Below are 23,522 nucleotides of genomic sequence, written 5' to 3' on the forward strand. Positions count from 1 at the left end.
GAAAACAATGCCTGATCCCTTGAATGTTGCTGTCACCAGGTGCTAGCAAGAGCCAGGTGCTTCAGTAGCACTAATAGAGAAGCCTGGTGACTTTGCCATTTGCATGAACTAGACTCATTAGGAAAATAGGAATTAAAGAGAATAGTTTCAGTCAACATGCAAAGGTTGGAGAATTTACAAACCAATATTCTAGTCCATATAATAATTAAACCTAAAATATTGACTAAAAAGAATCACAAAATTTCCTGATACACACGATGTTTATAAAGTTTGCACTGTTTAAATTGTGGATGATTCAGTGTTGTGCCAAGTGGTTTTTGTTTTTTGTTTTGTTTTGCTTTTAATCAGACCGACCTCAGAACTATGACTCTACCTTAGGACTCTGCCACTTAGAGCCAGCTTCATTAAGGGACTTAAGCTCCCTGAGCTGTAGTTTCTACATCTCCGAAGTTGAAATAATATCTACTTTTTAGAGTTGTTTTCAGTATTTAAGATAATATTGATAAAATAGCACACATCAGACACTAAATAATACATTTAGTTTTAAGAAACTAAAATTACTATAGCACACCATATATATAAGTATGCATATAGGTAACATTTTTAAGACTCTGACATATGTAGCATAGAAATGCTTAATACTTTTAAAATGCTTCAAATATAATAATGGACTTGCCCTGCACAGCCACAGTCTCTGATGTTTTGTCACTTTGCATCTTTCTCCCTTCTCCTCTTAGCTGATGAGAAGTCTCTCTAGGTTCCCTAAGATAAGGAAGCTTAAAAGCCTATCTGGCACCTCAATTCTTGTGAACAAAGAGAAGGAAAATAGGAAAATCTCCACATTCTTTAATACATTCTATGAAGGATAAATAATTTTCAGGCCGGGCGCCGTGGCTCAAGCCTGTAATCCCAGCACTTTGGGAGGCCGAGGCGGGTGGATCACGAGGTCAGGAGATCGAGACCATCCTGGCTAACATGGTGAAACCCCGTCTCTACTAAAAATACAAAAAACTAGCTGGGCGTGGTGGCGGGTGCCTGTAGTCCCAGCTACTCGGAGGCTGAGGCAGGAGAATGGCGTGAACCTGGGAGGCGGAGCTTGCAGTGAGCCGAGATCGCGCCACTGCACTCCAGCCTGGGTGACACAGCGCGAGACTCCGTCTCAAAAAAAAAATAATAATAATAATTATTATTATTATTATTATTTTCAAAACATAGTATTGTCTTTTCCAATCTGATTTATTCAACCTGAAGTGACATTAACATAGAAAGATCAGAGAGCAGTATGATTTAATGTAAAAACCAGCTTTCACCTTAGACTAGTCTTCACTTGAAATACTACTCGCTTGCTTGCTTGCTGTTTCAAACTTCCGTCTGCCTCTATAGCTTTAGACACATGGTGCTGTCCTGGGGATGACTGTGTTCATGTAAATTGTGCCACATTGGCTGAATTCCTTTCATAACACAGCCTCCATCATAAAATTGGAATAACCAGGTAAAAGTCATCCTCATTTTCCTTGTGCTGATGAATGCTTTGATTTCACAAACCTATCGTTGACTGCTAGCCTCTTTACATTTTCCTTAAGAAGCCTTTTGTCCCCTCAATTTCCCTGTACATGCTAGAATTCCTTCACTAACGTCATTTTTAATGCTTTTTTAGTTTAATATTTTATTGTTTTAAATTTATTTTAGATACTTAATATACTGATTATCAGTATATTTGCATAGTTTGAACTTACTCCAGATACAAATAGACCTCAATTATTAAAAGATGTTATGCAAATTGACTTGTTTCCAAGATGGTCTGTCTAGGATCACTTTGGTATTTCCCAGACAAAAAGAAGTATCTCCATATGTAAAAAGCCCCCTAAATCCAGATATGATCAGACAAGCTAGAAAAAAACCTGTATCGAATGAGAATTTCAGCTTTAGGAGTTGAAGTTGAGGCTCCTTTTGTGTGTGTGTGCGCGCGCGCGTGCGCACGTCCGCGCGCACCTCTCTCTGCAACCCTTAACGTGACAGACGTTCCCTTCCTAGCTCTTCCTCCTCCTCCTCCTCAAACACTCAGTGACAGCCTCAAGCTTTCTCAATCCAAGAAGACCTCAGTACTTCAAGACTTCATGTCATTTATTCTTTACAATCACTGTGTGAAATAGGTTATATTATCCTCATTTTAGAAATGTGAAAGCAAGGCTCAAAAAGTTAAACCACTTGCTTAGGTGAAATAATTATGTAGCAAAGCCAGGATTTTAACTGAGATTCATCTAGAATTGAAGCTCGCATTAACTTCATAAAATAGTATTTATCCATGGACGATCACACAAATGTTGGTTATTTTCACCTAGGGAAGCCAAAAAGTGGGAAATGAACTTTAAAGAGAATAGAATATGGACATTCACAAATGGGGAAAAAATATATCTTTAAAAAGAAAGCATATAAGCACAAAAACTACTGTGGAAATGTTTGAGTCATAAATGAAGCATAGCAACCCTCCCATTTGGTTTTTCTAATGTGAAGAAGAAAATTAGAGACATTTTTTGGAAAAGAATGCTTGGGACAACCCTGAAGCCTTGAAATGACAGGCTGGGGAGTTTGAACTTTATTCCACGGGCCACTGGGAACCCGTGGAGGCATTTGAGAAGATGGGTACATTTCAAGAAAAGCTATGTGGAAGAGTTTCATAAGGAAGAAATACAGGAAAAGAGACTCAAGCTGGGGAGACCATGTATCCAGTTATCAGAGTGGTTAGAGAATAATAATGGGATGGAGATCATTGAAAAGAAGAGAAGGAACACGTGCAATGTTAGAGAAAGGTTAAACATGCAGTAGGTGGTTATTCTGAACAATCCTCCCCACTGTGTTTTCCTCAATTGCCCGTGATTTGTGTGTAAGTCCTACATTATTTAGCAGTTGTAAAAAGTTAAAAACTAAATTTTGATCAAGAAGCACTTAGAAAGTTTGGGCAAATACTGTAAGGAGATAGCACCATTCTAGCTCAAAGTGACTTACGTTAAAAATACATATTATTATCTTCATGGAAATATGGGGTAAAGGTAAGAGAAAATGAAGTTGACAGGTGAATCTATACAATTAGCTTGATATACTTTAAGCTGAAGTTTCATCATTGGAAAGAAAAAGAAATGTTCAGTGGAAAACTTAGAGGGCTATTATTGAGTGAGATATTTGGAAGGACATAGAGTCCAATACACTCAGGCTAGGGGTTTCCCTCCAGCTGATCACCTTATGCCTGTACTTTCTTTTGCCGTTAAAGATAAAATAAAGTGTGAAAAAAATTGAAACCACACATGTAAAGCAAACACAATTTAGATAAAAGGCAATACTGTAGTATAAAGGAGATAAAATAGCAATCTAAAAATTCAGAATAGATAAAATATACTAAAAAAGGCAAGAATAAAACAGAAAAGATTAAAGAAGATTAAAGTAAGTAAGCAAATATTGACTAAAAGAGTATAAGAAGAAGATAGGCTATTTAAAGTTGATAAATTTAGCTATAAGAATATCCTTTTTAAAAGGACAGGAAAAGTACTACAGAGCTCAGAGTTAACCCTTGGGACAGACCGACCTATCAATTTCCAGCAGTCACCCTGACGCATATCCTCCTTCTGGGCCTGAGTTCCCTCTAAAGGGTCCACCGCCAAGAGACAGAGGCCCCCGAGAGATTGTCCTTTAGAAAGAAGCCTTTCATTTCTAACACCTGGGCTCCTTTACATATTTGGCAAACAGTTTTAATAAGCACAATTCCAGCCAATTTTTTCTACCCAGGTTCTGCAAGTTAGCAAAGTCTCTTTCACACATAACCCAGAGATAAGACAGATGGATTGAGAATATTCACCAGCTAATTTAACATGGGAAACAAAGGAACGGTAGCATTGGTGAGAGGCCCAACATTACAAGTGTTCATCCATGGCTACTGCAGGTACCAAGAGGGATTTAAAAATGTGAGATATGTTCCCTTCTTATGTGTGAAGCCATAAATACTGAAAGAGCAGCTTACAGATAAATCACATGGAGACAAATCAACAAGAACCACTACTAGAAAAACATTTGTGTCTCTAGTCAATTTGATTGTTGGAGAAAACAATACTTACATTTTATGAATTTCACTAGTAAATTCCACATAGTCATTGACGAGCCAAGACTCAAAAATTCTGGTTGGTTACCAATCATACAATAAGGCTGGAACTCTTATTTGGTCAAAGAAAAAGTAAAAGCGATCAACTTGGTGGCTGGTTGTAGTTACAGCAGAAAGTGAGGTGTGCCTCTGGAGCCAGCCTGCAGACCTGGCTTGTGTCTCTGCTATTTCCTGGCTGGACAATCTCTGGCAAGATCCTTCAACCTTCATATACTCAAGTTCTTCATCTGTCACATGGGGATAATGCTATAGGGTTTTTACGAGGAACAGATGCATTAATCCATGCAAAGTGGTAATGTGCATAAAGCCTGGCATATAAAACGTGCTCAGTAAACATTTGCGATTATTGTTATTATTCTGATAGCAAGGGCTTGCTTGATGTTTGGAAAAGATGATAGCCCAAATATCTCGATTTCCTCAAAGAAATCTCAAAATGCAGTGCAGCATTTGGGTAGAAGCTAGAAACCTAACAAATGCTAAAACAAATGAGAAAAAAAAAAGAAAAAAGGAAAAAGGAAAAAAAAAACCCACAAAAAACACCTCAAACCACACACAAAGCTTCTAACACCAACACATGACTTTTCTTAAGAAAACTTTGACAAAATGTCTGCAAAGGATAAAAGTTACACAAACAATAAGAACTAGCACTTATAGCATACTTAATTTGAAGCACATACTGTTTAAGCATTTTAGATTCAGCTTACTGATCCTAATAATATCATAATGTAGGTGTTACTATAATCTATTTACTGATGAAAAGCACAGGTTGGTTAAGTAACTTGCCCAAGGCCAAACAACCAGTTTGCAGAGGAGCCAGGAATCAAATACAGGCATGAGGCTGCAGTGACTGCTTAGTTAAAACTTCTGGGAGAATTCTGTTATTCCAATGAAGTAAAATTAAATTTTCTCCTCTTCCCAGAAGCCCACATCTATTGCATGGATAGCCATCCTTTTCCATAGCTTAATTTCCTTTAGGATTCTTTAGTTGAAACTTGAAATGAGCTTTAATGGTGTGACCCTTGGTTTCTTTCTTCTCTCTCATTCTCCCTTCCTGGGCTATGTGTGAGTCATAGTTAGAGCTAGACGCCAAAGGGAAAGAAAAATGATTAAATCTCGATTAAGATCTGTATACCAAAAACAGATCATCTTTATTTCAAAGCCTGTGAGCTTAAAGCTTTTGTTAACTTTAGAAATGTATTTGGATTAAATATACATATAATACTTACACATTATTGAACAAGATTATTCTGCAGTCAACATCATTCTGTTTACAACATATGTTTTCAATATTGTTTAACAATGAATTCCGACTAGTCAGCTCCAGACTTCACCTCACATTTTCTGTCTCAATTTGACATTTGTAATAATTAAATCCACTTGCTTTTCAGCAGTCCCCACCCTCTCCTGACATCCATTCTGTAGACATAAAGCTACAAAACAAAACCCTCTGGAACAAACCATGAGGGAAATAATGGATCCAGGCTGACCAATCAGCTACGAGCAAGATACCTTTGAGAAGTGTAAAGATAAAAACTAGATAAGCAGACAATACGCCAATTTGGAATGGGATAAGATGGTGACATCACATAGAGGGGCTACGGCACAGAAGTAGCAACAAAATATTAATCACCATTCCTTCCCATTGATGTATGGGCCAAGGTTCCAGGGGCCCCACAGAACTAGAATCGCAAAAGCACAATGCAACATTCCCTAATCAATTCATAGGGTGACCTCAGAGCATCAGTCAATGGAGGTTAGTGGTCATTTTCAATTTACTGTGAAAGAAGAGCTTTTAAGGAAGCCCTTAATCAAATGTAATTAGTGTGGAGGGTGATGGACGATCCATTTAGCCAAGACTATGTGAAGTAATATAAAGTAACCTTAAGTAGGGTTGGCCTTGGGGCTTCTTATTTACCAAACCAAATTCAGTTTGATTTTATGCTTTGTTCAAAATGATGTGGGAGCAGTTTCTCTCCTTTACTTACCTAATGTGATCCTGACCCATTGCAGTGACCGAAGACATCCCTTGTTTTTTCTCTCCACACTCTACCTTATAGTTACAAAGTGAAGTAAAGCACAATTACTCTCACTAACACCACATATCATTTTCTTTCTGATGCCTTGTTTCTGATAAAAAGTAAATTTGGAAAATAGAAAAGAAACACCACCACCCAGAAATAATTCCTGTTACTATTTTGATATATGGCCTTTCAGTTATTTTTCTTTGCCTCTTTATATTTAACAATATAATAAATTTTTCTTTCCTGTGCTGTCTTATTTTTAGTCCTCCCCTACTTGGAGTAATCCACAGGCCTCCAGGAGAATTGGAGTTCTTAGAGCAGGAAGGCAAAGATACAGTAAACTAGCAAACTTTAGTCGGCTTCATCTACTAAATAGGCAGTTAAGATGAAAGCAGAAGGCCGGGCATGGTGACTCACACCTGTAATCCCAGCACTTTGGGAGGTTGAGACGGGCACATCACGAGGTCAGGAGATCGAGACCATTCTGGCTAACACGATGAAACCCCGTCTCTACTAAAAATACAAAAAAATTAGCCGGGCAAGGTGACGGGCGCCTGTAGTCCCAGCTACTCGGGAGGCTGAGGCAGGAGAATGACGTAAACCCAGGAGGCGGAGCTTGCAGTGAGCTGAGATCCGGCCACTGCACTCCAGCCTCGGCGACAGAGCCAGACTCCGTCTCAAAAAAAAAAAAAAAAAAAAAAAAAAAGGATGAAAGCAGAAGACTCCAAGGGGAGCTAGGCATAGGATTTAAGACAAAATAATGGATTGGAAAGAGAATAGGAGATTTGAGTTGTCCTCCCCTTGGGAGATGGATTGAGGGTCACTGGGGAGTGGGGACATGCAGGTGACCAGACTAAAGGAACCATGTACAGGACAGTCATGTCAGGATCAAGGGACTATTGAGCCACTCTTCCCACTCCTTCTCCTGTCCCAGCACCTCACAGAAGCTGAGCCCATGTCTGCCGGCTTCCTGTGCCTGAAAGCCATAATTTTGTCATGTGTGCTGAGGAGACCTTTTGGCCATCCTTCTTACTCTTGAGAGAAGGTCTTGCAATTATAGTAGAAATCAGTTACAGTAGAAATCAGTTAATTATAGTAGAAATCAGTTTCGCTAGCCAACAGTGTCCCCAAAATGAAACATACAAAGCCTGCATGTTCAATTCCCAGACAAGGGGTAATAACTGACATTTTAATATCGGGTTGTGATTTTTATGATGCTAACTGAATGTCTTTTTTGTTACTGTAAGAGGACTTTAATTTCCTTTGAGTTCCTCAGAAAAGCAAATCCTAAGGCATCCCTTTATATCTGAAGTATTCTGTGATATATATTTTTTTCATTTAAACCTTAGATCACTGGATTATGACTTTAATCAAAATGAGACAGATGACTCACTCAGAACTTCACAGCTTTTATGCCATCACCATCACATTATGCCTAAGTATATTATTCTGAGAGCTGCAAAAAAAAAAAAATGATTTTGAATGTGTTCGACATATAGTAACCAACATCAGGTTGACAGACATATGGTGAAAGGTATGTATGGTTGCACATGGAGACAGTTAACAGCATCATTTGCTCAGCCCCAAACCCCTTGGGAAACAGTCAGTTCAGTTCTCCTTACAGCTCAGGCAAATTGGTGCTCCGTGCAAGAGAAGAGCTCCCTTCACCCTGACCCAGGTTGCTGCAGTAATCACGGTAATCACATCCATCAGCTCCCATGCATTTCCTTGTAGGGTGCCCATGGGAGTGGACGGTGCTGGCTTATTGCTTCTCTGCTGCTTCCCCAAGGGGCGGTCTGGCAGTGGTTGCTGCTTAGCCAGATGGGAGCTTGCTCCTGGGGAAGTAAACAAACATTCTCTACCTTGCAAAAGAGAGGGTCAGGCTTTATTTTTCTAATGTGTACTGGAAAGCAAATGCTACTGTTTCTACTTTATCAATGATGGTGTAATACCACCAAATATATAAGACTTGTCCATAGCCTACAGAGCATTAGAGTCTGGATTCAGAAATTCCCAAAGCCTGATTGCTGGTGGGCATCTTGGATAATCCTGCCAGATTTCTGGTGGGCATCTTGGATCCTCCTGCCAGTTATATCCATGGTCACCATTCCTTATTTCTTTCATTCACATTTTATTCCTCTGCATAACCCGTGCACAGGGCAGCTGCTTTATTAATTTTCATTGACTAAATAATTAATCCAAGTGTGGCCCTGTACATGCTACTGTCTCTCTGAGACTTATTTCCCATCAGTATATAAGGGGTTGGACTAGATAATTTCTAAGTTTCCTTGAAGCTTCAAAATCTTCTAAGGTCCTCCACTAGCAGTTTGCCTGTACTGCCTGGTTTTCTGCCTGAGCTGCTCTCTTCCCTGAACCAGTACAGGTGGGCACTTATAGTATGTGGCCCCCAAACCTGGGGCTTCATTTATAATATTGTACATTCAAAGAGAGAGTTTTCCAACTGAGGGAGGAGAGCAGGGCAGGACACGGAAGTCTGAGAGCAAATCAGGACAGCATAAGCAAGACCACAGCAGAGGAGAGAAGCCCTCACTACGGGAGACATCCCATCCCGAGGGATTGCTGTGGTCAGGGGTGCTTCATCAGGACTCTGGCTGGCTCATGCAAAATAGGCACCTCCTTGTTCATTCATTCTCTAGTTTCCAAATCACTTTCTGATACTACTTTGACTTTCCAATACCAAGAAAGATTAGGCTGTGTCATCAACGGAATAACATATTTTATTTCATCAATTAATTAAAATTATGGTTTAAACTTTGTGGTAGGCTAAATAGCCCCCAAAGATATCCAGGCCCTAACCCTTGAAACCTGTAAATATTACCTTTTACAGAAAAAGTGGCTTTGTGGATGCAACTAAGGATATTGAGATAGATAGGAGGATGATCCTTCCTTATCAGGGTGGGAGCTAGGGAGAGGGATATTTGACACAAAGATGAAGGTAATGTGACAATACAAGTAAGATGTTACACCGGTGGCTTCAAAAATGGAGGAAAGTCTGGGCGCAGTGGCTCATGCCTGTAATGCTAGCACTTTGGGAGGCCAAAGCAGGCAGATCACCTGAGGTCAGGAGTTCGAGACCAGCCTGGCCCACATGGTAAAATCCTGTCTCCACTAAAAATACAAAAATGAGCCGGGCGTGGTAGCGCATGCCTGTAATCCCAGATACCCAAGAGACTGAGGCAGCAGAATCACTGGAACTCGAGAGGCAGAGACTCCAGTGATCCCAGATCGCGCCACTGCACTCCAGCCTGGGTGACAGAGCAAGACTCCATCAGAGAAGAGAAGAGAAGAGAAAAAAAGAGAAAAGAACAGGAGAAAAGAAAAGAAAAGAACAGGAAAAAGAAAAGAACAGGAGAAAAGAAAAGAAAAATGAGGAAAAAGCCAGGAGTCACAAAAATAAATTAATTTAGGCAGCAGCCTCTAGAAGTTGGAAGAGTCAAGGAATAAATTCTTCTCTGGATCCTCCAGAAAGAACAAGCCCTGCTGGCACCTTGACTGTAGCCCAGTGACACTGATTTTGAGCTTCTGGCCTCCAGGATTGTAAGAGAATAAATCTGTGTTGTTTTAAGCCTCTACATTTGTGGTAGTTTATTACAGCAACAATAACAAACTAATACAAACAAACTCCCTTGTGATAATAGTACCAATGGTCCTTTGTCTAAGAATCTAATTGCTTTGAGTTAGCCTAAAAATGTTTTAAAAATCTAGTTTCTGGACATGCAGACCCTGGACCATACATAGCAGAAACCTTCTGATAAACCCACTGCTCACCCAGGCAACACCTTTAATTTGGATTCACGCTTTCTTTCAAACTGCAGTAGGATGCAGTTTCCCCTACTGTGGTGCCTCTGAAAAAGACATCAGTTGGTTGCTTTTGCATGTAACTATAAGGCATCTAGTAGGGTTTGAAAAAAATAAACCAAAATAAAGTATCGAGTTTACATATTATTAATGGGTGCACCTACTGTGATTCAAATGCAGCTATTCTCCCTCACTTTCTTATTACAGAATGTCCTTATTAATCTTCTATAGGCATCAATGCCACCCAGCCCTGTCTGGACTGGATGCTAGTCTATTTCTCAAACCTTAATATGCATTATGTGCATTGAAATCACCTGGGGATGTTGTTAAAATGCAAATTCTGATTCTGTAGGTCTGAGGCAGGCCCTGAGATTCTAAATTGTAATAAGCTCCCAAGCGATGCCAGGACTGCTGGTCTACAGACCACACTTTTAAGTAGCAAGGTGCTAGATCATATTGTGGAAGTTTTAGCCTAAGGTGGATTTAAATTGGTACTACCAACAACAAAGCCTTGTGATATTCCCAAACCTTTGTGGAACTTACCTTGAAATACCTTTGCTAGATGCAGCACTCTACCTAGTGCATCGTCTCTGGTCCTGGCCTGCACATTAAGTACTTCCTTTGCATGCCTCTATCAGCATAACACCCTTGAATCCCATCCTGGTCTTCTGAGAATTTTTTTCTCATGAGGTGGGCACTGACCTTATAAGAATTTCTTCTGCTTTTCCTAAATGTCATGTTTCTTCAGTTCCCTGAAATCTTACTCTAAAATGTTTCCTTTATCCTGTTCACCTGCACCCCTAGGTTGCAAAGACTTGCTCAGTCCTTAAGTAAAGGATTTTTCTCCTGGTTTGGGTCTGTGTCTAGGCATAGATTCACCGGGGCCTGTGTCTTAGGAGCTATCAGGTGCCCAGCATCCTGCCATAGCTGGCTTACCTTTGTAGGCTCCCAGAAATATCTTAGAGCCTATTTCGATCCCTTCCTGTTTTAAAACTACCACTCCCTATGGCATCCCCTATTGATTTCAGTTTCTGATCTGAGCAGTGACTCTAGTCTTTGGTTAATTTATGGAGCACACACAACTGGCATACCCTGCACCCCAGAAAGGATCAAATATTTTCTCCTTCTCCATTTAGTTCGCTTCCTTCAGCCTCTATCAAAGGGCTTCCCAGCTCTCTGCTGCCCTCTCCTGGCATTCTTTAGCACTGTGCTCACAGCAGCCCTTGGAAAGCCAAAACCAATGGGATCACAGACCCTTGATCTACAAGACCTAGGAAGATGATCTAACTAGCAAGTTGGACTGGGCATCTACTACCTTTATCAGCATTTTCTAAGTAAGAATTTCAACAGAAATAAAGAAGGATCACATCCTTAACAGAGTTTCATTTCTAACAGAATGAAATTCACAAGAATAAGAATAGAGGAGAGAAATTTTAGAGCACATTTAAAGAAGAACAAGGACCCCCGGTTTGGCTAAACTAGTGGTTCCCACGTCTAGCTGGAAAGATTTCAAGAAATATTGTCATCTGGGTACCATTCCAGTTCATTCCTGATTACTTATATTTTGGATAACCTTCCTGGTGATTCTAATGACTGTTAAGAGCCCCTTGTTTAGACTATAAAATATGAGAGATATGAACTAAAATCTGTCATATTATGGAAAATATTAAATGACACATTCACATTTTATAGACAATTTTTGAATATTTGTAAGGAGCAGCAGATCCCACAGAAAAGGGTGCTTTGGTTTATACTTTCAGAGTACAGATCCTCCTGACTGGACTTTGTTCTCTGGCCTACGGCCATCCTTCTGTGCTTGTCCAGCCTCCTGCCTCATTAAGTGTTTTGCACTGTATCTGTCATGCTGACCCACACAGAGGACCCATGGCTCCTCCCGACTAGGCACTGCCCCTTCACCCTAGTACCACAGTCACAGCCCACTCAGGGAAGCCACACACCCCTCCTTCTCAGACTGTGCTGCCCCTGCTCTGTGGGCAGACCCAGATGGTGAAGGCCCGCAGTGGGGGAGACAAGCGGAGCCACACTAACAAATGATACAGTAAGGCTCTCTGATACTGTTTTCACTCCTAATGTTGCTTCTATCTAATAATATGTTCTGATTCTATAAAAGCTATTGTCTCTCCCCTTGGCTGGAATCTTTCCCATCCTATCCTACTTATCATAAGTACCACCCTCTCCCAAAAGACTTTCCTGGCCACTCCACCTCCCCCTAGTCAGAGCCTCCTTGTACTTCTCTTGTGTACCATTATTTTGCATTTAACATGCTTTAATTTGCTTTCCTTCAATATGTGCAAGTTCTCTATCTTACTTAACATGTTGTATTTTTAGTTGTTACACTGCAAGACTATCTCATCTTTATACTTCTTTATTGCCCTGGAAAGGCAGACCACGATGCTTTGCACACGGTGGCTGTTCAGTTAATATTTGCTGACCAGATTTCTTCCAAGCATCACTGGCTCAATCCTTAGAAATAAAGCCCCAATCCTGGTAAATCTGTCTTTTTTGGTCACTTGGCTTTTTCCCTTCCAATTCACTAGGGCTTACCCAATATTCTCTTATTCCTCAGAGGCTAGACTCCATGTTCCTTACCTCCTTGGTACCTATTTCTCACCTCTTTGGGATGATCATTTCTATCCCTTTAGCGAACCTCAAAGTGCCTTTTCTCCCTTCCGGTGTTTACTCTGCTTAGCTAGAAGATCACTGGCAACTTCGAATTTGCATTTTTAATCAGGCATTGCATCATATTTTTACTCTATTATTCTTAGTTTCTCTTTGCATTTAAGGTACTGCAGGGTATATGGGTGAGAGTATAAACATAAATAAGAAAGTAATTTGCCTTACTTCATCTTCTAAAAAAATCTCTAAGCATTAGATAATTTTACATAAAGCAATACCACTTTATCTTCCTTTCATGGAAACGTTGCCTGTTATTTTTAAGGTAAAAATAAGGGCCCTCTTAGGGCAAAACCTACCTATTCCAAAGCCCCTTCTGGAAACAAACATTGTTTAAATTCAGTTAGACCTTTTGCCCAAGATACATCTTCCAGAGGAAATGAAAGCAGTCCACTTCATTCTGCTCTCCTCCACCATGTTCCTGTCCTGTAATTCTTGTCCATTACAGCTTATTTCTGACTCTGGGATGGGATGTGTACTTTGTACATAGATGAATCCGATCCTCACTAAGCTGTCCAACTCCAGGCAAACCCCAGCTCTGTGATTATGGCAGGGAACTGCTGTAGCCTGCCAGATTTCTCCGTTGCAGGTTTACTTCCTGTGCAGTGGAGTCCCCCTCTCCCAGGTGGCTGGCTTCCTCTATCATCCCAGAGAACCACACAACCAACCGAACACCCTCAAGTTCCCTGCATTTAGGCTCTTTGCTGCCCTCTCTTGATGTACTTTGACACTGACACACCAACCCAGGAACATCAGAAGTGAGCCTTCGTCTCTCTCCTCACTGCTGCCTCACTCCATGCCTGACAGCCACTGAATGATCTCCAAACGAACCTGAACATTTGATCGTCTGAAATGGAATTCAAATTATCTCTGCTCTTCAAATTAGCTGAGAATGGGAAATGACTTCCCAAATCCTAAACACCAAGGCAATGGGATGCCCAACCATGTGGGTAGTTGTTAGAGGGTTGCAGGGAGCTGAGAGAGGAAATGAGTATTAAGGCACAGGCTCCTCCACCTCTGCCAGTAGGATTTCCTTTTGCCAAGTTGTTTTGGCCATTTATGATCCATGTTGCACATCCACAAAATGAATATAACATTACCTCTGGGCCATTTGAGTAAGCAAAATCCCAAAATAGTTAGCACTCAGGTAGTGCTTATTACCGTGCCAGGCACCATGCTGAGAGTTTAGTGCATTCCATCTCTTAATCTTCCTAATATCCACAAGAGATAGAGACTACCCCAATCTCATTTTACAAATGGAAAGACTAGCTATGGGGGTACTTTTTAAAAATGTTGCAGTGTGTTCTATTTGACTGAGATTTTGACTTAGGACAACAGAAGCCGAAGCCAAGAAAAATAGCCACATAGTGAATACATAGCCAGGACGGCAGGGACACAGGGAGGTGACTGGTAAGGTGGAAGGGGAATGAGCAGCAGTGGGAGTCACATAGAGAAGGGCTTGGATGGGGTATTGAAGAGCACAGCTGTGGCCTCAGCCTTCCTAGATCTGAATCTTATTTGGCCAATTATTAGCTAACCTTAGGCACTTAACCTTTCTGACCTCTGTAAACTGGAGATAATAAAACCTACCTCACTGGAAATATTACAGGTAAAACACTTAGCAGAATGCCTGGTAGATGGTAAGTGCTCAATTAAATGCTAGCTATTGGCTTAATCACTTGTGAATCCGCACAGTTTTTTTTTGAAGATCAAAAGCTGCAATCCCAGCAAGTCATTTAATGTATGAATAAAACTGGCCTGTGTGGTATGATATTTTTAAGGATCCAAGGAAACTAGCAGTTGGCCAGAAGCATAGTTCAGGGTTTCTAGAATGTAGAATGACAGAATCCAGGACTGTGGCAGGTGGCTCCCAGGAAGACCAGGGACTAGGAGATGAGTCCAAGGGAAGAAAGACAGAAAACAGAAAACTGCAGTTTCCTTTCTTTTATGTCCCTTTACTTACTGTACACACCCACCCGCCCCCCCCCCAAAAAAAAACACACACATGCATGTGTCTCCTTCTATGGCTGAACAGATTAGCTTTTAGCCTCATCCCTCAGACCTGCTGCATGTTCTGGACAGCACTTTGACCTTCAGTGCCACCCGTAGCACATGCCTGGGTCCTTCCTGCCTTGCCAGCCCAGCAAAACAGGTGCCGCCAAACAGCTAACAAACAGCAGGTATGGCCACTTCACTGGTGGACATGAGAGTCAATAATCAGTAGTTGCAACAGCGCGTGACCCTGGATGAGGACCATCTGTCTGGCAGGTATGGTTTAATTGAACTAATTCTTAAATCGAAAATTAGCACATATTGGATGGCCAAAGGCCAGCTAGCCAGCTCCCTCCAGGTCTCACTTCAGAACAGGGACAGACAAGAAGGACTTAAAACCTTCTTGAGCCATTAACTTTACCAGTGTAGTTATTTTTCTTACTCCCTGTTTTACTGTAGTGTTCCTTAAAAGGATGAGGAACAGTGTGCTTGTCTCACACGCATAAAGGAAGAGAGAGAGTGTGGTGCATTTTTATCTACTTCACAGACTGTCCGCTACTAAGTGGAATTCCTTAGAAAACACCCAGCTCTACTATCCAGAATGGAGGGTGGTCCTGTTGGCTGACTTAACTCTCCTGAAGAAGAATGGGAACATGGGAATAAAGGGCTCAAGAGAATAATGTCTCTGGACTTTAATAGGAAATGTGCAGTTGAGTGACCTTCCTCTGGCCATAGTTCAAAGTACCACCAAATTGGACTCTATTTTCCTGCGTTCTGTTTTCATTTTTTAACTTCCAGATAGGCAGGCACTATGGTCTTGGGGAAACAGTTCTTCATTCTAGATCTCCACAGAGTTGGAGCTGAACCAGCAGCTTGAAATTTGCATCTCTATCAGTCTTCTCTGACACCTTCTTCAGAAACTCTTGGAATCATTGCCTCTAGCTGACTTCTTACATTTTGGCTGGAACTTCATTTTAGAAAAGACCATCGCCTCTCATGAACATCAGACTTTGTTCTTTCTGTGTGTGGCTTTTTAACTTTTCCTGGCTGAACAACCTATGCTTGACAGGAAGACTTCATCTTCCCTCCAGCTAAGTTAAATCATTAGAGCAACTTCAAATTTAGAAGCCTCCATTTCTTACCATTTCTAAAAGATCTGTCTTAATTGTTCTGACTAAAATAATTTTTTTCTCATTCAAGTTTTATTAATTCAGAAGTGTTTCTCTGATTTTACAGTTCTTAAACTACATTGGACTAAACACACACCTCCAGGATTCAATACACCTTAAATATTAAGGGCAATTTCCCACTTCAGAGTAAAGAGAGCGCCCTGAGTCAGATTCTTGCCTTTCTCACTTTCTGGAGGCCCAGAGATTGTCTTTATTCCTAACAGTAACTGTGACTGAGTCCCATCTGTGAGCCAAACTAGGCATTCATTCATTCATTGATTTATGAGACTGAGTCTCACGCTATCGCCCAGGCTGGAGTGCAATGGCACGATCTCAGCTCACTGCAACCTCTACCTCCCGGGTTCAAGCAATTCTCATGCCTCAGCCTCCCAAGTAGCTGGAACTACAGACACCTGCCACCATACCCAGTTAGTTTTTGTATTTTTAGTAGAGGCAGGGTGTCACCCTGTTGGCCATATTGGTCTTGAACTCCTGACCTCAATTGATCCGCCTGCCTCTGCCTCCCAAAATGCTGGGATTACAGGCGTGAGCCACCACACCTGGCCCAAACTAGGTATTTTAATCCTTTCAGACTGCTGTAACACAATTCCATAGACTGGATAGCCCATAAACAACAGCAACTTATTTCTCACATTTCTGGAGACTAGGAAGTCCAAGGTAATGGCACCAACAGATTAAGTGTATGGTGAGGACCTGTTTCCTGATTCATAAGTGGTGTCTTCTTGCTGTGTCTTCACGTGTGGAAGGAGCTCGCTACCTCTCTGAGTTCGCTTTTATAAGGACACTAAGCTCATTCATGAGGGCAGAGCTGTCACGACTTGATCACCTCTGCATCTCCTAATACCTTCTAATACTATCATCTTGGGGGTTAGGATTTCAACATATGAATTTGGGGGATACAAACATTCAGAACATAGTATTCCACTCCTGACTCCCCCCAAAAACCTCATGTCCCTCTCATATTAAAAATATGTTCATTCCATCTTACTAGCCCCTGAAGTCTTAACTTGTTCCAGCATCACTTCAAACAACTTAAATCCACAGTCTCATATAAGTATCATCTAAATCAGAAATGGGCGAGACTCAAGGTATGATTCATCCTGAGGCAAACTGCTCTCCAGTTGTAATACTGTGAAATCAAACAAATTATGTGCTTCCAAAATAAAATGACAGACACAAGACAGACATTCCGATTCCAACAAGGAAAAACAGGAAAGAAGGAAATTGTGATAGGTCCTAGGCAAGTCCCAAACCCAATTGGACAAGCAACATTAAATCTGAAGACTTGAGAATAATCTGCTTTGCTGTCATGCGTTGTCTTCTGGACACACTTGGACAGAAGTTGGTCTCCTCTGGCTTAGCTGGGCACAGCCCACACTACTCCTTTTATGGCTTACAGTTGGGTGGCTTGCAGTTGGGTGCCTGTATCTCTCCCAGGCTGGAATCCCAAGCAAGTGGCTCTTCCAGTCTGGGGTCTCCGGGGTAGCACTTCCCTCCTGGCTGCACTAGGCATTGTCCTAGTTGAAGACTCTCCACAGGGGCCCTGCCCTCTCAGCAGACCTCTGCCTTAGCTTAGTGCTTGAGGTTCTGAGAGCCCCATCCTTTGCAATCTAGATGGGAGGCAGCCATGTCTTGCCAGCTCACACACTGTGTGAAATGGCACCACATGGGTGTTACCAAGGTTTTCTGCCTGTACTGTCCTGAGGGGCAACCACCACTGCACCTAGGCCTGCTGGAGCTGAAGCTTAGGTAGAGAAAAAGTGCTTGGTGGAAATCAGGAAGCAGAACTTTAAAAAAGCACTGGGTAGTGAGCCCAAGGTTCCATGGGCCCCTCCTTTGAAACTGTTCTGCCCCCAAGGCTCTTGCACATCCGGCCTTTGGTGGGACTGGTGGCCTCAAAGATCTCTGAAATGTCTTTGGGGTCATTCTCTCAGTGTCCTGATGACTAGCACTTGGACAATCCATACTAATTTCCTTATCAAACAGTTGTTTGCCCACACCTATGAGTTACTAGCTGTGTTATTCATCCACTGGCTCTTATTTAACTTTGGTCAAGGGCTGCTCCTAGGAGGTTAATTCCTGACACTTCTGAACTGTTCTGTGCGTGAGCCACACGCGCTACTACAGTCCTCTAAAGCTCTTGAGCTGAGAGTTGCAGGGGCTTTCATCAGAAGCCAGAGTCAAGTAGAAGAGGGGGATGGCAGTGGGAGATGGGCGGGACGATACCAGCACCTGCTTGACTCTCCCCTGTCTAAGATCCTTCCATTGGTTTTCCACCAACTTAAGATTTAGCTAAGCTCCTTCTCTTTGCTTACAAATTGTCTCCTGTCTAACCTTGTAAGATTATCTTCTACCCCTGAATCCTAGACAGCGATACCCACTGACTATGTCACGCTCTGTCACACCTTCACTCATCTGTCTAGGCGATTGCTTCCACCTGAGTTACCCTCATTAGGCCTAACACACACATTTTCTCTTTCAAGACTCCATTCATGAGCTCTCCCTTCCATGATGCATTTCCAGCAGTTAGTCTCCTCTATTCCCTGTGCCTGCATGTTACATGTACTGCATTGTAACAATGGTCTTTCATATTTTTTAAATATATATATATGTATTTGAAATATATATGATTATATATTACATATAATTGAATATATATTATATATATTATAAAAAATTCTTAAATTTAAACAGAATAAAAATGAACAAAAAAAATGCACTGAAACTCTACCTCAGAGAGATAAATATCTTTAATTTGGCGAACATGCTACCAATTATGTATTTCTTCACAAACACATGCTCACATAACATAATCACATAAATTTATTCAAATATGATTTTCTACTAGTTTTGTAATTTACTTTTATTTTTTACTCAACAGTATGTTGCATTCATCTTTCGAAGACAGTAAATGTAGATCCACACCTTCACGTGTGATGGTTGGATATGTTTGTTAATATATGCTGTAATTTGTTTATCCAAGTCTCTCCGAGTGGTGTAAGCTATTGTCTGCTGTCAAAAGCCCCATAATGGGTGGACCTAGCAGGGCCGTTGCTTAGTTACCTGTCTGTCTCCCCCTGTTGGCAGCTCCAGAATGGTGTCTTTGACTGCTCATACCCGCTTTCTTCTAAGGAAAGAAGAGATCTTTCTCTTTGGCTTAGTAGTTTCTGTGTCTTTTAAAAATACTTTTCTATAAGGCAGAAGTGGGTGATCACAATCTATTAAATCATATACTTCATCACCCATTACTTAATTAAATCAAGGAAAGCCTCACAACACTGTAGAGCAATGGGTTTTAAACACATTTGATCATGACTCGCTTTAAGAAACACATATTTTATTATGAATCAGTATGTGCTTTTATATAAACAAAAGTTTATAAAATGATGCTCTTACAGCATGCAATGTATTCTGATATTTTCTTTCCATTCTATCTCATTTTAAATATATATTTTTAGTGAATATGGTATTGTATTTATTTCTTTAAATGTGGATGTAACTCTCTAAATTGACTTCATGAGTCACTATTGGGTTGCAACCACAGTGTGTAAAACACTCACGTAGGATGCCAGGAGGAAGACTGCTGAGGCTTGTTAGTCCTGCTGCCATTTTTTTTTTTTTTTTGACCTTACAGATTCACTACAAGCATACGACCCTGAAATAATATTTTCTTCTCCTAGCTGCCCAAGGTTTTATATTTTAAACACCAGTCTCACTATCACCACTACCACTAGGTAACCACATACACATCTATTCTCGTTGACAGAAATGGCTTCCAGCAATGAACTTTTGAGGGATTATACTCATGTGCCAAATAAAAGTATGACATTGTATGTGTGAGTACGTACACATACACACAGAGGTGGTCCAGGGCTAGGCAGAAACTGAAACATAGGAAATAGAGTCCCTATACATAAAGTGACTGCAGTCTAATGAAGAAAAGGATAACAGTTTCAGATAGATTGAAACTCCTAACATGGTTCTGCTTCTGTGATTTGGGATGATGTCAGAGGCCTCAAGTCAGGATCCAAGTGTTCTAAGGAGGCAAAGCTACCCTCTAACCAGAACAAAGGACAAACTGTCCAGGTTCAGTTTTCTTCATTATTGGGAATTCACCTCACCTCCCATCCACACTTCCAGCATAAGAAAGCAAATCTTCTATCAATTCCCCTTCATAAGGACCAAGGGGTCTCCATGGGATACCGCCTTTCCCCTACCAACGACATGAACCTCTGGCAGGCAGAACTCTCCCCACTTAAATGATTAGCCACTCCCCTGCTCTCCTTTGTCACCCGAACCTTCGCATCAGAAATTACTTTCCAGAGGAGACATTTGAAAGAATCATAAGAGTGACAATCACATTTTCTTTTTGGCCCTTTTAGCTTTAGTTTTGAATGACAGCCCTGAGAAGTAGGGGTTACAGGTGAATTTATCATTTTTGTTGATGTCACTCCATTAGATAACAGCACCAACCAACCGTCTGATATCTCATATATCCCTTTTTTTATCCTAGCCACCTATAAGTCCTCAAAAAAAAGCACTAGGATTCAGATCTTGGGTTCCATGCCAGCAGAAGCACAAACTTTGGGAGAAAAAGGACTATTCCGGAATCGGAGCTTTTAAAATGTATTTATTGCTGACTTATGCAGCTTCTTGGTTTTTCCTATTTTAATCAGGTACATAGCTGCTATGTTTGTATAAATTTATCCTTTAATGTAATCAGTTGATAATTGAGTGTGCTGTGCTTCTCAGATTGCAGGGCACAATTCAAGGTTCTGTGAGGAATGTACAAAAGTAAAGAATGTATTCCTGGCTCTCAAGAAAAAGTAATTCGGCAGGAAGAACAGGGTGCATGTATATGAAAAGAGAACGTACACCAATGATCACTACCTACAAAATAAGTCATTTAGAAAATCAGTTCTCTAGGAGCTCAGAGCAGGTTTTATAAACGTGGGCTCTAGCTACAGAGGTAAAATGTGGTATAGATCTGCAAGATAGGTAGCATTCGAACAGACTGTTGCCTGAAGAATAGATCCTGGATTGCTAAATACAACAAAATGACAGAGAGGAACTATGGTAGGGTTTGGGAATTAGGGAGTGAATCCTTCAGGGTTCCAGAGCTACCCTGGAGGTCAAGTTTAGGACTGGACCAAATCAGTCTATTCAAGACCCAATATTACTGCATGCTTAGAGCATAAATACATAAATAAATCCTTCGATTTGCAGTTTGTCATCTCGTCCCCCATTTGTGATGAATTTTTTGAATGCCACCTCTAAGCATGTATTTCCAAAAGCTCTCCAGACGGCAATCTGTGTTGGGCTGGCTCAGTGCGGAGCATTCTGTGGAATCCTCCGCTAATGAGTGATTGGAGAGCAAACGTGAACAGTGATTGAATGGTAGTCACGTACAAGCTCACTTGATACTGCTTCGGGGATCTGCAGTGTTGTTTTTAAATCCCTCGGCTTTTCCTTGATAAATTAGTTACAGTATTTATAATATGCAGCCAATAGTCTAATTATAAGACTGTTTATCTCTTGGCATGCGGAAGGCAGGATAATGTGAAGGAAAGCACATTGGTTTCCAAATTGGAACAGACCTCGATTTTGCAGTTAACTCCCTGTGGAACCTTGGGCAAGTCACTTATTCTCCCTGAGTCAAATTATCTCATCTGCAAAACGGAGGTAATACTTTTCAATTCACAGTGAGTGTGAGGATCAATTTGAGGACACTGTATACAAAAGGATTTTATGGACTCTAAATCACTGTATAAGCTTAGGGTATGATGGTTTTTCCTCATCACTTCCAGACTAATTTATTAAACTGCTAATTGGTGATGTTACAGAAATTCATCAACGTTTTGTTTCATCAAGTTCTAGAACAGTGAATCTGAAGTTTATTTGATTACAGATGTAAATGAAGATAACAAAAAAGAAGAACAATGACAGCTATTACTTATTTGCGCTAACTATATGGCAGGCACTACCATAAAAGCTTCACACATACTATATCATTAATTGTCAGAACTCCACGACGTAGGTTCTACTATTATTTCCACTTAGCAGACAGGGACGGTAAGACACAGAGAAGTCATCCAGTAAATAGACGAGCTGGACGGATTCCAACCCAAGCAGTTTGGCACTAAAATCTATGTTTTCAACAACAACCTCATCCCTGAGTCAACAGACATTCAAATTTCATAGTTTCCCTAAAGATCTGTGGATCACAAATTTAAAGCTCCCACTTTGCAGGAAAATAATAGTCCACAGTGAGTTTTCTTCAGAATGTATGATTCAGTTACACATATTTTTTTTTTCCTAACACTACAGCTGTATTTCAGGAGAAACACACACATAGAGACCTAAAATGGAATCTCCTGTTCCTCACTTCTACCTTCCCTCCTTTTTATCCTGATTATATGTGAACGCCTGTGTTTGAAAATGTGAACGCTGGAGATCAACGTGCTCCACTCTTTCCTGCCAGTCCATGAGGTTCTCTTCTATCAACCTGACCAGGTAACTCCTTGCTGAGAACAGCATGAATGTTCACAATGCACTGCTGCTCAGTCCTTAAAAGTGAATATTGTTTGGATGAATGTCGTCCTACTTCAGAAATCAAAGAGCCTCCTCCAGAGTTGGCAGCCCAGAGCTCTTAGAAAGGAAATTTAAACAGCTTCCCTAACTCACAGGGAAACCTGCTACCAAAAGAATTACATATGGAGCCAATGTAAAGTGTGGCTCAAAATGGCCATCATGGATAGCAATTTTCAGTTGGCAAACTCCTTCCCAAAATGTTCACTCCAGGAAGGAGATGCTCGAGAAGGCAGATAGATACGTGAAACCACAACTGCATGCCAAGGGGCCCTGGAAGATGTGTGAAGGTCTCTGATGCCGGGAGATCCCAGCTAGAACAGGGATTCTGAGGTCACAACTTTCATTCCAGAAGTCTTTGGACTGAACGTAGCTCGTTCTTACATATATTTTGCGGAATGAGAAAAGAGAAGAGTTCAGCAGCATACAGCTCAACACTCCTATGAAGTCATCATGGAAGAATTACCGCACTCCGCAGTGTGAGCTTTCTACCTTGACAACATTTCCCTAGGTAACATTAAAAATGTATCATCTGTAAAATTAAATGACATTTGTTTTAAATGTTCTTTCTTCTTCTCACTTTTTCTCATGAAAAATAGAGGGCGTTTAATTGTTTGTGGGGAAGCTGGGAACGAGATGGCAGATCCACCCAGCAAGAATGAGGATGAGGAAAGCTAGCATCACCAGCATTGTGTTAACATTTGCACACGTTATGTTATTTTATCCTCCTCATAACTTACTGGGGGGACACTATTATTTTCTTACCATGAGAAAATGGAATCTCAGAGAGTCTGCATATCTTGCCCAAGGTCGCATAGCTGGTTATTAAGAGTGTTTGAACCTAGGCATTCAGGCTCCACAGCTCCTACACTCTACTCTCAAAACCAACATACTGTTTCCTTTTTGAGATGGAGTCTTGCTCTGTCGCCCAGGCTGGAGTGCAGTGGCGCGATCTCAGCTCACTGCAACCTCCACCGCCCGGGGTTCAAGCCATTCTCCTGCCTCAGCCTCCTGAGTAGCTGGGATTACAGGTGTGCACTGCCACATCTGGCTAACTTTTTTTATATT

At 41.1% G+C, this 23,522-nt stretch overlaps 1 long non-coding RNA gene across 1 annotated transcript in view; it reads left to right on the plus strand.

Moving 5' to 3' along the window:
* The window catches only part of LOC139355444 (uncharacterized), an 89,897-nt gene that overhangs the window by 63,092 nt on the left and 3,283 nt on the right, over positions 1 to 23,522 (plus strand). Inside the window, exon 2 of the long non-coding RNA XR_011606079.1 lies at positions 22,194 to 22,965. This is a non-coding gene — a long non-coding RNA (uncharacterized lncRNA). The remainder of the gene's footprint in view (positions 1 to 22,193; positions 22,966 to 23,522) is intronic.

This window comes from Macaca nemestrina, chromosome 7, assembly GCF_043159975.1.
Source record: "Macaca nemestrina isolate mMacNem1 chromosome 7, mMacNem.hap1, whole genome shotgun sequence".
NCBI lineage: Eukaryota > Metazoa > Chordata > Mammalia > Primates > Cercopithecidae > Macaca > Macaca nemestrina.